This window comes from Scleropages formosus, chromosome 4, assembly GCF_900964775.1.
Source record: "Scleropages formosus chromosome 4, fSclFor1.1, whole genome shotgun sequence".
Taxonomy (NCBI): Eukaryota; Metazoa; Chordata; class Actinopteri; order Osteoglossiformes; family Osteoglossidae; genus Scleropages; species Scleropages formosus.
The window spans coordinates 36,710,431-36,723,576 of NC_041809.1; the positions used below are offsets into that span (position 1 = coordinate 36,710,431).

The following is a 13,146-nucleotide window of genomic DNA, read 5'->3' on the forward strand; positions in this document are numbered from 1 at the left end:
TTTAATTGGTAGTCATTTATAACAACAAACTGCTCGCAACTTCCTAGAAAACAGTAGGGCAATCGATTGGCAGCTATACAGACCGCTCTGTCCAGTTTTTCCCATATTTTCAATTTAACAAGGTTGGCAAAATATATATATATATATATATATATATACAGTATGTGTGTGTGTATTTATATAATTGATATATTATTTTATACAGTATATATGAATAACGATTGCCAGCAAGAGCCGGACCGATGATTTGTTTTCCTTCTGTGCAATTATTTACCGTGTGCCACTAATCAATAGTGTCCTACAGCAGGCTTTCAGCAACGCCCATCATGCACCGCTGAGAAAGGCACAGAGCACTTAAGAGTGCCGAGGCATGTTGCGAATACAGAGCGGCGGGTCCGTCTCCGTTTGCGTGTCCCTGTCCGTTGACGTCAGAGCCGTTTCCTCGTTTACCGGGAGATGCAGCCGCTGGCCCCTTGTCCCCTCCCCCTCGGGGGGAGAATTTAACCGACAGCCTCAGCCAAAAAGGAGGGCAGCTTCGACGCTCCAGACAGGTCAGTGATTTTCTGCGCGACAAACGGGTGCGCCGCGACCGCGCTGGAGTTACCGGACTCTCGCGACCTCACTGGGCCCTATCCGTCCGTTTTCAGACCTTCTGTTTTAACGCGCGCAAGTGCGTCCCGGCCGTGGGGACGGGGGGCATATTGTGCATCTGGGGGGAAATGAGAATGTGCATCAACAGGACGTTCAGGGCGCGTGGCAACCCCTCAATTGGCCTCTGCAGACACCAGTGGCTGGAAGCACACTTTTGGGCACAAGTGATTAATATATATTCTAATGTAGTCCCTGCGTCTCAGTCCTGGCATCTGTTGTAGGGACAGAGTGGAGCGGATTTCTAGAGCGGCGCGATGGACTTGCTGAGAACGGTTTTCCGTTCAGTCAGCAACACTTTCCTAGAAAACACTGTCCTCTGTGCCTGTCCGCTCACTGTCTGTCCACTCTGTGTCTCTCTAATTTTGCCTCCCTTTATTTTGCACAGGGGGGTGCAGTGGCGCAGTGGGTTGGACCGCAGTCCTACTCTCCGGTGGGTCTGGGGTTCGAGTCCCGCTTGGGGTGCCTTGCGACGGACTGGCGTCCCGTCCTGGGTGTGTCCCCTCCCCCTCCGGCCTTCCGCCCTGTGTTACCGGGTAGGCTCCGGTTCCCCGTGACCCCGTATGGGACAAGCGGTTCTGAAAATGTGTGTGTGTGTGTGTATTTTGCACAGTAGAGCTCAAAACATGTCAGTTGTCTTGAGTCTTTTATTTGAGTGTTTCTTGTGAAATTCTGTTTCTTTCCCGCTAAATTTGGTATTTATCTACATGAAAAAATCACTTGTGGATTTGACTTGCTAAAATTAGTTTGTCAAGAGAAAGTAATATTGCCCTTGGGTTTCAGGCCCTTAACAGTTTTTCTCTCATGGAAGGAAATGTGAAGTTGATTTTGGGGCATTTTCCTGCTGCACAGAACTACAGAATGTAAAAATCTTGCGAGTTTCCTGTGGTTTAAGTAGCCCAACGCTGCTTTTTTTTTTGTTTTTTTTAAATAAACTGCAATTATGAATTTCTCTCTAATTTGCTCCATGAAATATTTTTGCCTTCACAGACACACAGCCATGTGCACCGTGTGAAATACGCAGTATCCTGTGATGAATGTAACGTAGAATTTGGATCCACATTCACAAAGAATATTTATGTTTTTGCGAAGAATTTCGTTAGAAAACTCCAAGCTATAAGTTTGTATGTACTGCCCTTTTTTTTTAAAAAAAACCTAATTTTAAGAAAAATTTTGGTCTATGCATACTGTATAATTTTGTTTACACAACTGTTACCGTTGTAAGATCCCTTATTAAGCGGCAATGGAGACTGTTTTCTCCCAGGGTGGCAACATCCTTACGCCTTCTGGAGGCGTCCATCTATAACTCATCCCTTTGCTGATCCCCGTGTATTTCCTCCCGATCCGCCGGCGGCTCTCCGCTCTCATGCTGCTTTGCCTTGCAAGGTGAGGCAAGGACAGAGGAGTTGGCGGAAGCGCCCGAAAGACACGTTCTGCTCCTTCCCGGGAGGAGCCCGCGACACCAGCGCTATGAAACGCCGGTCACTCATGGATTAACGCACGGGTTCGACAATTAGGATTAGTGTATGACTGAGTGTTAAACAGGGTGTCGCGATAACACAGTTAGTGGCGAGAAATAAATACCTCCTTCGAGTTTTCAACTCTTAGTCAAAAGAACATGTCCAGGGCAATCGTCTCGGCAGCTTCGAAAGGCTTAGGAGCAATTTCCTGTAATTTAATAAAGGAGGCCGAGCCGTCGCCGACCTGCACCGCACTGTTCTGCAAGACTTTGAGCTGCTTCCTCACGTTGAGTGTGTTCGGTTGTAGGGAGCAAACGATAAACAATCCTTCGCTCTCCCATGTGACTAATAGCTAATAACATTTTTTAAACGTTGCTGTTCCTACTGTTATTATTTTGTTCTTGTGCGCCTTTATCCAGAGTCACTTAGCAGTTTAGATCAGGTGAAAAATAACTGTAAGAAATTGTAAAAAGTCATTTTCCCAAAGTTATTATGACAGAACTGCACCAGGGACTCTGGATGTCTGCTTAAGCGCCCTGCTACCTGCTGCCCTGCTGTGACTGACTTTGATTTACGTGCAATTTCATGTTGCGCAATATTTTCTGCATGGGTACAAAAGCTTCAACAATAATTGTAATAACAGTAACGAGACAATCTCATGATTTAACTCACGAGCCAATTAGACCCAGAATACGCCACTGCACAAGAACAGAAATGCGCAGCAGTAGGAGGGCAGCGGAGCGAAAGTGTGTGCGACTCTTTTACAGAGCTGGGTATTTTATACGAGGAATTCGCAATAAGTGTAAACTACTACGGTACAAACAGGTATCGAAATGTAATCTGTAGCTCCAGCGCCTGGAAAGAGCAAGACAGGAAACTCTGGCTGTGAGCAAATATACGAATGTATCTGCACAAGCAGCGGTTGTGCGCTGGGTCAAAGTCGCACAGCTATACAGCAGTGCAGGCACTGCGTTCGACCGCTGGTCGACCGTGGCCCCCTCCTCTCCTCTCATCCTCCTCACTCCGCTCTGACCCGCAGTGCGCTCCCTTGGGTGTCCGGAGGTGACAGGTGACGAATGAGGACGCTCGCCGCTACAGCAGCTCCGGCGGGAGTGTACATTTTTAATCTGGCCCACCGCTCACCCACCGCGCAGCCGCCGCTTATGCCAGAGTGTCGGAGCCGCAGCGCCCACCCGCCTGCCCTCACGCCTGCCCTCACGAGCGGGCTGCAGGGGTTAAAGGTGCAATGCTCTGAGCACCCTGGTGCACGTTACCGCTGTGCCACCCGACCAAGGTCGACCGAGACACAGATCTTCCCAGGCCTCGGAACGTCACTCGCTCGCTTCGGTTGACAACTTGTCCTCGTCGGGGTCGCAGCCCCCAGAAAGTCATAAATAAATGTGAAAAGAGCTCCCGCGCAAATAGTCACACACGCGGGTGCATGCAAGCGCAATGTCACAAACGTACGCGAAGACCGCACGCGCGTGGGATTTCGGCAAGAGCGTTTGACCCGAGTTAAGGACGCTGGGTCGGATTACGAAAACGCTGATGGTCTCTGTTAGGATGCAGAAAGGCATCGCGGGTAACCCCGCACGTTGTCGATTCCACCTTTCTTGCCCGGAATAAATGAACGTTTCCGGCCTGTTCTGGGAAGCTGCGGTGCCTTGTGCGCGAACAGCCACCTTCCGCATTAATGTCCGTGTTTTTCAGCAGCGCTTGCGCCACATTTGCATTCCAGCTGGATCAATTAATACCCCAGGAGGATCAATACAGCAGCCAGTTGTGCCTTTGATACCAATGTTAATTAGATTGTGTTGATTTTTTTCGAAATTATCAGGACAACACTTAGAGCCGCTGTGCACGGTGACCATTATTAATCCGCGTTCTCTGGCGTCCTTAATAAAACATTAGCATTCCTGCGAGCGGTCCGGGAATTATTGAATTCTGTTGGCTTTCAGATCCCCCATTCAAAGGCCCTGAGTTGCCCGGCTTTCATCGCAGATATTCCAATAATGAATCCTTTTGTGCTCCTGCCTTGTGCAGAGCCCACTTTTAAAAATTGAATTGAATGTAAGTGACTCTTTTTTCCCATGAAAGATCTCTCCCATTATCCCCTTGTCAGTTGCCCCAGCGCCGCACACCCCTCGTAATGCATCTCTCGCTCTGCCTCTGCGTCTCAGCTGCTGCTGCTTGTGTTCTCCCATCTGTGTGAGGAGAAGTCGGCGCCTTCATTTGGACTGGCATTCGGCACTGCCCTCCCCCCCCCCCCCGTTTCGCTTTTACATGTACATGTATTCATTTATCAGAAACTTTTCTCCAAAGCGACGAACATCTCATAGAGAATAGTGTGTTCGTTACATGAGCAGGAAGAGACACTTAGATGCAGACGTGTGATTCTTAAGCGCACTTAATTTGTTTCCTTCCACCATATGAACCAACGATCATCACTCGAGTAGCTGCATAAAACTTTACCACAATATCGAGGATTCCTGATCATTTTTTTTTGAGATACATATAAACTTTTACGTTACATTACAGAAGTAGCTGTGTAAAGGTTTATCTGGCATCATCTTAAAGTTACGGTGCATGAACATTTACACCTTACATGACCTTAAGAGATGATGGGCAAAGTGAGTCTGGAAGAGGTGAGTTTAAGACCCTTTTTAAATGTGGACAGAGATTCAGCAGTTCTGAGTGACAGGGGGAGGTCGTTCCACCACAATGGGGCCAGAACCGAGAACCTCCATTTTACCTTTCATTGGAGGTACCACCAAGCGGGCAGGTGTGGGTGGGCAGATTTTTCCCTTTTCTTCATTGTGCTCTGCTTTCGCGGCTCCAGCTGTCGCGAGGCCAACGTATCTCCGCCCAGCAGGCTCCCTTGGATCGACTGACCTTGAGACAAAAAGAAAGAAATGCGCCGCTGGACAATTTGCGCCGCTGCAGTTCCTTTTTTTTTCCTTTTTCCCCCAACGCAGTCAACAGAAAAAGTTTTCACAACCTCCTAGAGCACAGACTGGTGCGCGTGGCCTGAATTTGTTGGAGCCGTGCTGGTGCCACTTTGTTTCGACCAGTTAGCTTTGATTAGGGGTTAAATGCGAACTGGGCCTTCCCAGTTCACACTCGTGGGAGAAGCAAGTGTGCACAACAGACCCTCATTCTGTCTGTTCTCCCTGGCAGCTGGAGCGAAGCTGTGACTGCGCTTTGGACTGCGTACAGCAGCTCCGGCCGGGGAAACCACAGTTTGCTTTCGCATTCTTGCAGAGCTCCATCGGCGAGCAGAAAGAGTACATTTCAATGGCGCTTAGTGTCATGCGGTTGGTTTGTGGTGGGCGGGTGGGCGATCGAGGGGGGGGGGGGGGGGGGGAACTGCCTTTTTTTAATCACGCTGAATTTGATTTGCCTAATTAAAAGGAGATGCGGAAAGGGCTGATTATCTTGCAGAATCATGCTCCCTGATTGAATGTAAATATGTTAATTAAAGTCTGGCTTTAAATATGAGGATAATTAAAGGGGGTCTCTGCTTTCAGTGGCCCTCGCTTGCTTCTAGATTATAGTGCAGGGGTAACAGTGCAGATGATAATATCCAGTCATCTCGTGCTGAGCATGAGTCGTTGTGGAGAAGGGGAAATTAATTGCGGTATAGAATTTCATGTGCGCCCTTTCCCCTCCATCCAACACAGTCGTCGACACCGGACCGCTCCGCTCTCGGAGACCATTGATGCCGCTCGAGGCAACGCGGTACCGTTCCAAATTCCGAAAGAACGTCCACAATTAGCGTTTGTGTATGTGATATCTGTACATGCTGGTGCTGTGCATTGACTCCATGTATTAGGGATACAGTCCCCCCCCATCCTATGTTCCAAGACCCCCAGTGGATGCCTGAAATTACGGATAGTACCGAACCCTATATGTACTGTTTTAAAAAAAAAAAAAAAGGAAAAATATAAGCACTGCGATACCGCGACAGCTGATCTGATAACCAAGACGCAACTAAATGAATAACGGGCGGGTAGCGGATGCAGCGTGGATACGCTGGACAAAGGGATGATTCACGTCCTGGGTGGAACGGTACGACATTTCATCATGCTACTCAGAAGTGTACAGAATTTAAAACTTATCAATTGTTTATTTCTGGAATTTTCCATTTAATATTTTTAGAGCGCGGTCCTCCGCGGAAAGCAAATCCACGGATAAAGGGGGATCACTGAATATACATCATGTACATGTACAGCACAGGAGCTGTAGCAGTACTATAGACACATCTGTATACCTGATACATGATATGCATGTATTCTACAGTCCTCATCTGTGTGCGTGTGTTGTTGTTGTTGGGTTCCGTCGAGTCGATGTCGACTCATGGTGACTCCATGGATAGTTGTCCTTAAAAGCGTCTGGTCTTCCGCCAAACGGCTAAGACTTGAAATTTGTACTTACTGCATACTTAATCTTGAGTTGACCTTACGATAGGGTCAAAAGTAAGGACCGTTGAGAAGAGGTACCAACGTCAAAAACGACTGGAAAAAGTGGGGAGGGTACTCGAACGAAACGCTCACGATACACCGGCGTGTCTCAGCTGCTGTGATTTGGCTGCTCTAAACGCCGCTGTGTCACCATAGATCCCATGTCAGGGAGTAAAGTGATGAGTGTGAATCAGTGAAAACCCTTTGTAACAACCGAAATGAGATCGATGCCGTACGCCGAATAACCCGACTATCAAGTATGAGCAGCCATCAAGGCAGAATGGCCGTCAAGAGTGTGCGGTAACGTGAAAAGCTTTTGACACCCACCGAGGTAGTACATGTTTAATTCGTAAGCCTTCCCACTCAGCCACCGTGCAGTGCTGAAGGCTGGCGATGGGCGACCGCTGCTCCCTTTTACCTGTCATTCTTTTACCGCTGTTCGGTAGGCCTCAGCCTCAGTCTCCGGCGCATGCCGACATGCGACTCGCGCCCCCACAACAGCAGACTCTGTAAGGCCTGGCTGTCGAGGCACACGCCAAGGACGCGAGGCCCACTCAGCCACAAGATTCGGAGCCTTTCACCGAGACGGAAGCGCGCGTCTGACTCGCGAGGTTTTCCGATGCCAGAAAATTCTCACTTTATTAAAGGTCCCTCATTGTGAACCTCTGAGCAACACTGCGCCGACACCTCTGCGTTTTGTTTCATGCAATCAGAGGGAGGCGTTGCCATGGCGAGCGATTGACTGCGGTAGCGTAAATGCCGCATGCCCACGGTAAATTCTGATTACAGGGAACGAAACGAAGCCCGCGTTCTATTGCCACATGATTGGATCTAAATTGAAATTCATGCAGTGCTGGTTTTCGAAAACAAGCAAGACAGATTAAACCAGTTAGAAACCTCCATGTTGTCGGGGTCTTCAATATTTATTTGTCCTGTTTTCCTTAGTATGTTGTTCAAAGGTGGTTGCTAGTAAGTAGGTACGACTCCTCCGAAAGACTCAAGGACTCATCTGTCAGTTAATCGTGTGTTAAACAATATGACAAGTGTCTCAATGCATTGGCAGCGCTGGTTCATATGATGAGGATGCTTTGAAGTTCCTTTTCTCCGTGAATATAAGAAAGAGTCCACTGCCTATGGCCAGTGTGTATCGACTGTGAAAATATGAGGCTGACTTGGGGTTGAAGCAGCTCAGAGATGTAAGAAAACAGTTCACGTCAGCAAAAAATGAATACTTGCTTATCTGTATGTGCTTTCATGTTGTACTGTAAAAAAATCAGAACTTGGGCAGCGTGTGGCACGGCAGCACAGTGAGTAGCGCTGCTGTCTCCCACCCCCTGGGTGGTGTGAGAGAACATGGGTTTGATCCTCACTTAGTCTGTGTGGAGTTTACATGTTCTTGCTGTGTCTCTCTGGGTTTCCTCCAACACTCCAGAGATATGCTTTTCGGGTTCACCCATTGTGTGTGTGTGTGTGTGTGTTCCACTAATGTATGGATGAGTGACCCAATGTAAATAATGTATCTCGCAGTGTAATTAACTGCGGTGAATAAGGTGTGTGGGCTGGTAACACTTATATAGAGTTCATCGGAAGTCACTTTGGACGAAAGCATCTGCTAAATAAATGAGAGTTTTTTTTCTGCATGTGAAGACTTCCTCAGTGTCAAAGCTGAGCGGTAATTAAAGGATGGGCGGCTGTCTCTTGACAGTGATCCTTGATGGAGCTCTCTTTTAAACAATTAGTTTCACAGAAGACTGGTATCCACGGAAGATTTTCCTCGCGAGGATTCCTCTTTGCCTCCCTTGGACTAACGGAATTTGAGCTCTTCGGAGACGTGACGGGTGTAAAACTAATACCTGGTTACAAGACGGATTAAAGGAGCTCAGTTGAACAATTCATTAGCACATTTTCAGTGATTAAGCCTGGGGAAAGCATATCAGATGACCTGACCCAAACATGCAACCTTAAAGGTTTTACACAACGGATGATGATGTTCTTTTTTCCTTTCTAGAGGACTGAAGTGCTTTCCATTTTGGAGGGAAATGCAAACTTCTCTCTTCATACACATTTCCATTTCATTGCCTGTGTGTCAGATTTGACACAAGTCCACATTTTGAGATGATCGATACCAACTGATATTATCGGCATCACACACACACACACATTTTCAGAACCGCTTGTCCCTTACGGGGTCACGGGGAACCGGAGCCTACCCGGCAACACAGGGCGTAAGGCCAGAGGGGGAAGGGGACACACCCAGGACGGGACGCCAGTCCGCCACAAGGCACCCCAAGCGGGACTTGAACCCCAGACCCACCGGAGAGCAGGACTGCGGTCCAACCCATTATCGGCATCAGTAATGTTTCAATATTTTAAACATTTCACTCTTTAAAGTTACACTTATTTTAAAAAAAAAAAAAAAAACAGCACTAATAGCAAGATGACCTGAATGTAAAAAGCAAGAGTGAAGCGGCACTGGAGACGCGCATTTATGTAACAGTATCATATGGATATATGCCTAATGTGTTATTCTGTGCTATACATTAATTAAAAGTGACATTATTCTGTTTTTTCTTTCCTTATTATTAGCGCATCTTCCACTTGAGCAGTCTGATCCAATTATGAATAGGTACCATTTTAATTTTTCTGTAGTTAATTATTGGGAAACAAGCACTGGAATGCATTTGGTATGCAAAGCGATTGCTGCCGATTAAAAACGGTCACGGAATGCAGCCTTCATTAACGCGCCAATCAGTTGTGTGTCTTGATGCAAAGCAGAGGTAACGTACACACTCGTGGCAATGTGGGTAAACCAAGGGGATGTCCAGGGTAGATGGGAGGTAAAGAATCGAAGACGTAAATGATATCCTGACTTAATAACATGCAAATTTCAGGCTGCGGGCATATGAGAGACAAATTGCTTTTTGACAGTATATTTAAGATGGTAATCGAGTGTCATTTACTCCAGACAATTTTATCGGAATTGCCTCGCACTCTGTTTCCTGGGCAATCGTTCGTTCTGCACGTGTTCTCGGTCTTGTGCACCGATGGGGGGGAGACTCGATGGAGACAAAAAGACTTCGTGGCACATGTGTAGCAGTCGCTTGTTTTGCCTGAAATCCCGAGCCGTTTTCAACCTGAATGCGATAACTCAGCTGGAACGTGGAGCTGTTGGAATGGTTCCGAAATCTCAGCGAAATGTGTGTTTCCTCAGTGTTCGAGCAGCTTTTTGACACGCTGCTGACGTCGATTTAAGTTTACGGAAGAGGCCCTGTGTGTGACAGCGTGCTTGTGTGTGCACTTTTGTGCCAGTCTTTGTGTGTGTGAGTGTGTGTGTGTGTGTGTGTGTGTGTGTGTTGCTATTACCTGCAGTGCTTTGACATCTCCATGAGGGATATTTGTATGCCTCGTATTTGTCCCGACTGCCTGCTACAGCACTTTCCACGTTGATGCTGTTGCTCTTTTTTCTGAATATCTTCTGTCCTCCAGCTCTCTTTCCAGCCCCTGAAAGAACTCCAGTACAGTTCCAAGTGCTTTGAAAGGAATGAGACTCCTTATCCTTAATGGCCGAGCCATTATTGCAATTAATGCAAAGAGGCATATAAATTAAGCCGTCATCCGGTATGATTATGCGAGCATGAATACAGCGATCTTTGATTCGGTCACCTTCGCCCACCCACACGGGGCCGTGCCATTCTTTGTTGACTTGATTTTTGTCAAGTTGGAATTAATTCTGCATTTTGGGATCACGTCACCATCATTAACATAAATATTACTTCCAAAGATTAACTGTAAAGTCTTGTTTGCGCTAAACTGTGCAAATTGTCCATGAATTCTCATTCTGTCATATTGATTTAGTTTTATGTGAACTATTTTTTTTTCCCAGAAGAATTTTTTTTTTAGCCAGTCTCCAGGAATCGAAAGGGTAAAAGAACAACATCCTTATTGAAACAGGTTTTATCAGATGGTTACATAAAACACATAATTTTTCCAACAGATGATTTATTAGGGTATAATATTTGATGAATGACAGCGGGGTGCCACGGATCGAAAGCGTTAACTCCTAAAGGCGAAGAAAATGTGCGTATGTAATTTTCAGTTTGCGGGACATTAAAAAATCTTACTCATCCTGCTCAGCACATTGCGATTAAATGTAAAGTGAAAGACTCCAAGACACAAACACTCAAGTGTAAATATTCAAAGAATTCATGACCGTGAGAATCGAGGGAGAATGATGAAATGTATCTGTTAGCTGGTGCAGGGCTATTAATATTATTCTACGTATCTTTTATTAAAAACTTCGGTACTGTGTTCGGCATGTGATTCCCAGCCATGTAGAGTCATACGGAAGACGTTTTTCTTGATCCGAAGGAAAATCTCTTTTCGCTCCTTCATAATGCATTATGGCCCAGTGTGAATTCAGTTTTTTGGGCACTGACTGGGATTTAGAAAGTGTTTTGAAGGCCCCCAAATCACAGCGGGCCTTTGCTGCTATACAGATGGATTTGGAGACGCAATCACTCTACAGGTTATGTACATTTTTTGTGCTTTCTATTAATATAGCAATTGCTTCTCCATTGTTGGTCGCACCTTAAACGCCCCATTCAGTCATTCTGTAAGACCTTAATGGTTTCACTGCTCAAGTAATGAGAACCTGAAGGAGGCAAATGCAACACCCTGTACAAATCCTGTCACTGGCATGATGGAGAGGGACTCATTTGTGCCCCGAGTGATTGTGTGGATTTCACCCTCTGAAGGGACCTTTCTTTTCCAATTCCCCACCTAGTCACCCCACTTTGTGTGCCTTTCCGCGCCGTGTTTGATGGCACAGTGATGCTGTGCACTGGAAGGTATTTCTCAGTGAGACATCAGTCGGATGAAAAATTGCCATTTTTTTGTAATGCAACCATGGTGGATTTGTATGCTGTGATTGTTGTTAAATGCACGATGCTGATTGGCTGGTCTTTAATTACGCCATTTTTCTTTGAATTGCAGGGATGATGTATATTCGTTAAGATGGATAATCAGTATCATTCAGAATGTTGTCTTTTTTTTAAGTAAAACATTTATAAATCACTTACAAAGGCTAATACATAGAATTAAGAATAAGTAATGAGCTATTTTACTTGATTGCTTTCCTCTCATTTTTAATATTAGTTAATAAACCTTGTGTGAGATTTCCATCAAACCCTTTGCTGGCACATGGGAAGACAGAGAGCGCGCACACACACATGCACACACACACACACACACACACACACACACACACACATACATATTCAGTCATCGAGAAGGGGAGCCTAATGCATTACTGTTACTGTAAATGGAATATCAGACACATGCCAAAATCCATACCTGCTACCAGCTGCCCCCACCTGCTGCTGCCTTTCAAACTAAAGGTCACTAGTTCGAATCTCTGTGGTACCCTTGAGCGAGGTACTTCCTCTAAATACCTCCAGTAAAATTACCCAGCTGTATAAATGGGGAAATATTTGTAAGTAGCTGATCATTGGACGTCCTTTTGGAGAAAAGCATCATGAATAAATGTAAATGATGGCAGCCGTGCCAACCTGGCACAGACACCATTAACACACACCCAGATACCATGCTTCAGAGTTGCAGAATAAAGACTAATGATTCCAGAAATCCCGCGTCTCCGTGCTGTTGTCCCATGAACCAATACATTTTTCAACTCCAGCACCTTGGCAGGATCGTTCTGCATTTTTAGTAAAGCCACAACACAACAGGTCTGTCAGAGCATCATTCAGAGTGAAAATAAAATCACACATTAAGTAAGTGTATCTAAATTTGAGTAAAGAATTGCAAAATTTAGCGTCACAATTTGCAGTTTGCAATGGAGGCGGTTCATTGATGCCCGCCGTCTCCCAATGTTCCTCTTTGTCACTAAAAAGAGTCACTTTTACAAAATCTTGGCACCTCCACAGTGAAGAATATAAATGGCTCTATGAGAGATCATGGTTAATTAACACACCGCGTCAGCTCCGAGTTGACAGATGAACCAGTGTTTTTCCTCCTAGGAGATGAGATTTATGGCTTGGGCCTTGCTGGGTGAGATGCAGCTTTGCATGTTTCTTGGAACGTGCTTGGCTGTACCTTTCCTACTTGGAGGGCATTCTGGAATGTGCCGTTAGTCCTTGGTGGAAGGTCTCACTCCAGCTCTGTATCCGAAAAGTGTTTCTAGAACACCCATTTTTTCCAGAATGATTCCTTGAAATTCATTGACAAGGTGTTGCACAAATAACAATATGTAACAGGTGAGATGTTTTAGCACTTTGTTTAGCACCTCAGTACTTCGGGTGGCACGGTGATACAGTGAGTAGTGCTGATGTCTCACAGTGCCTGGGTGGAGCAAAAGGACATGGGTTCGATCCCCGCTCACTCTGTGTGGAGTTTGCATGTCCTCTGCGTGGGTTTCATCCAGGTGCTCTGGTTTCCTCCCATACTCCAAAGACATCCTGTTTAGATTCCCCCATAGAGTGTGTGTGTGTGTGTGTGTGTGTGTGTGTGTGTGTGTGTTCCACTGATGTATGGATGAGTGACCCAGTGTAAGTAGTGTATCT

General features: G+C 46.1%; 1 protein-coding gene across 1 annotated transcript in view; it reads left to right on the forward strand.

Annotated features, from left to right (window-relative positions):
• The first annotated feature begins 479 nt into the window (after positions 1 to 479).
• Positions 480 to 13,146, forward strand: part of LOC108934142 (neurexin-2-like) — a 91,693-nt gene continuing 79,026 nt past the window's right edge. The window contains exon 1 of the mRNA XM_029251120.1: positions 480 to 551. The gene's annotated coding sequence lies outside the window, so the exon portion shown is untranslated. The remainder of the gene's footprint in view (positions 552 to 13,146) is intronic.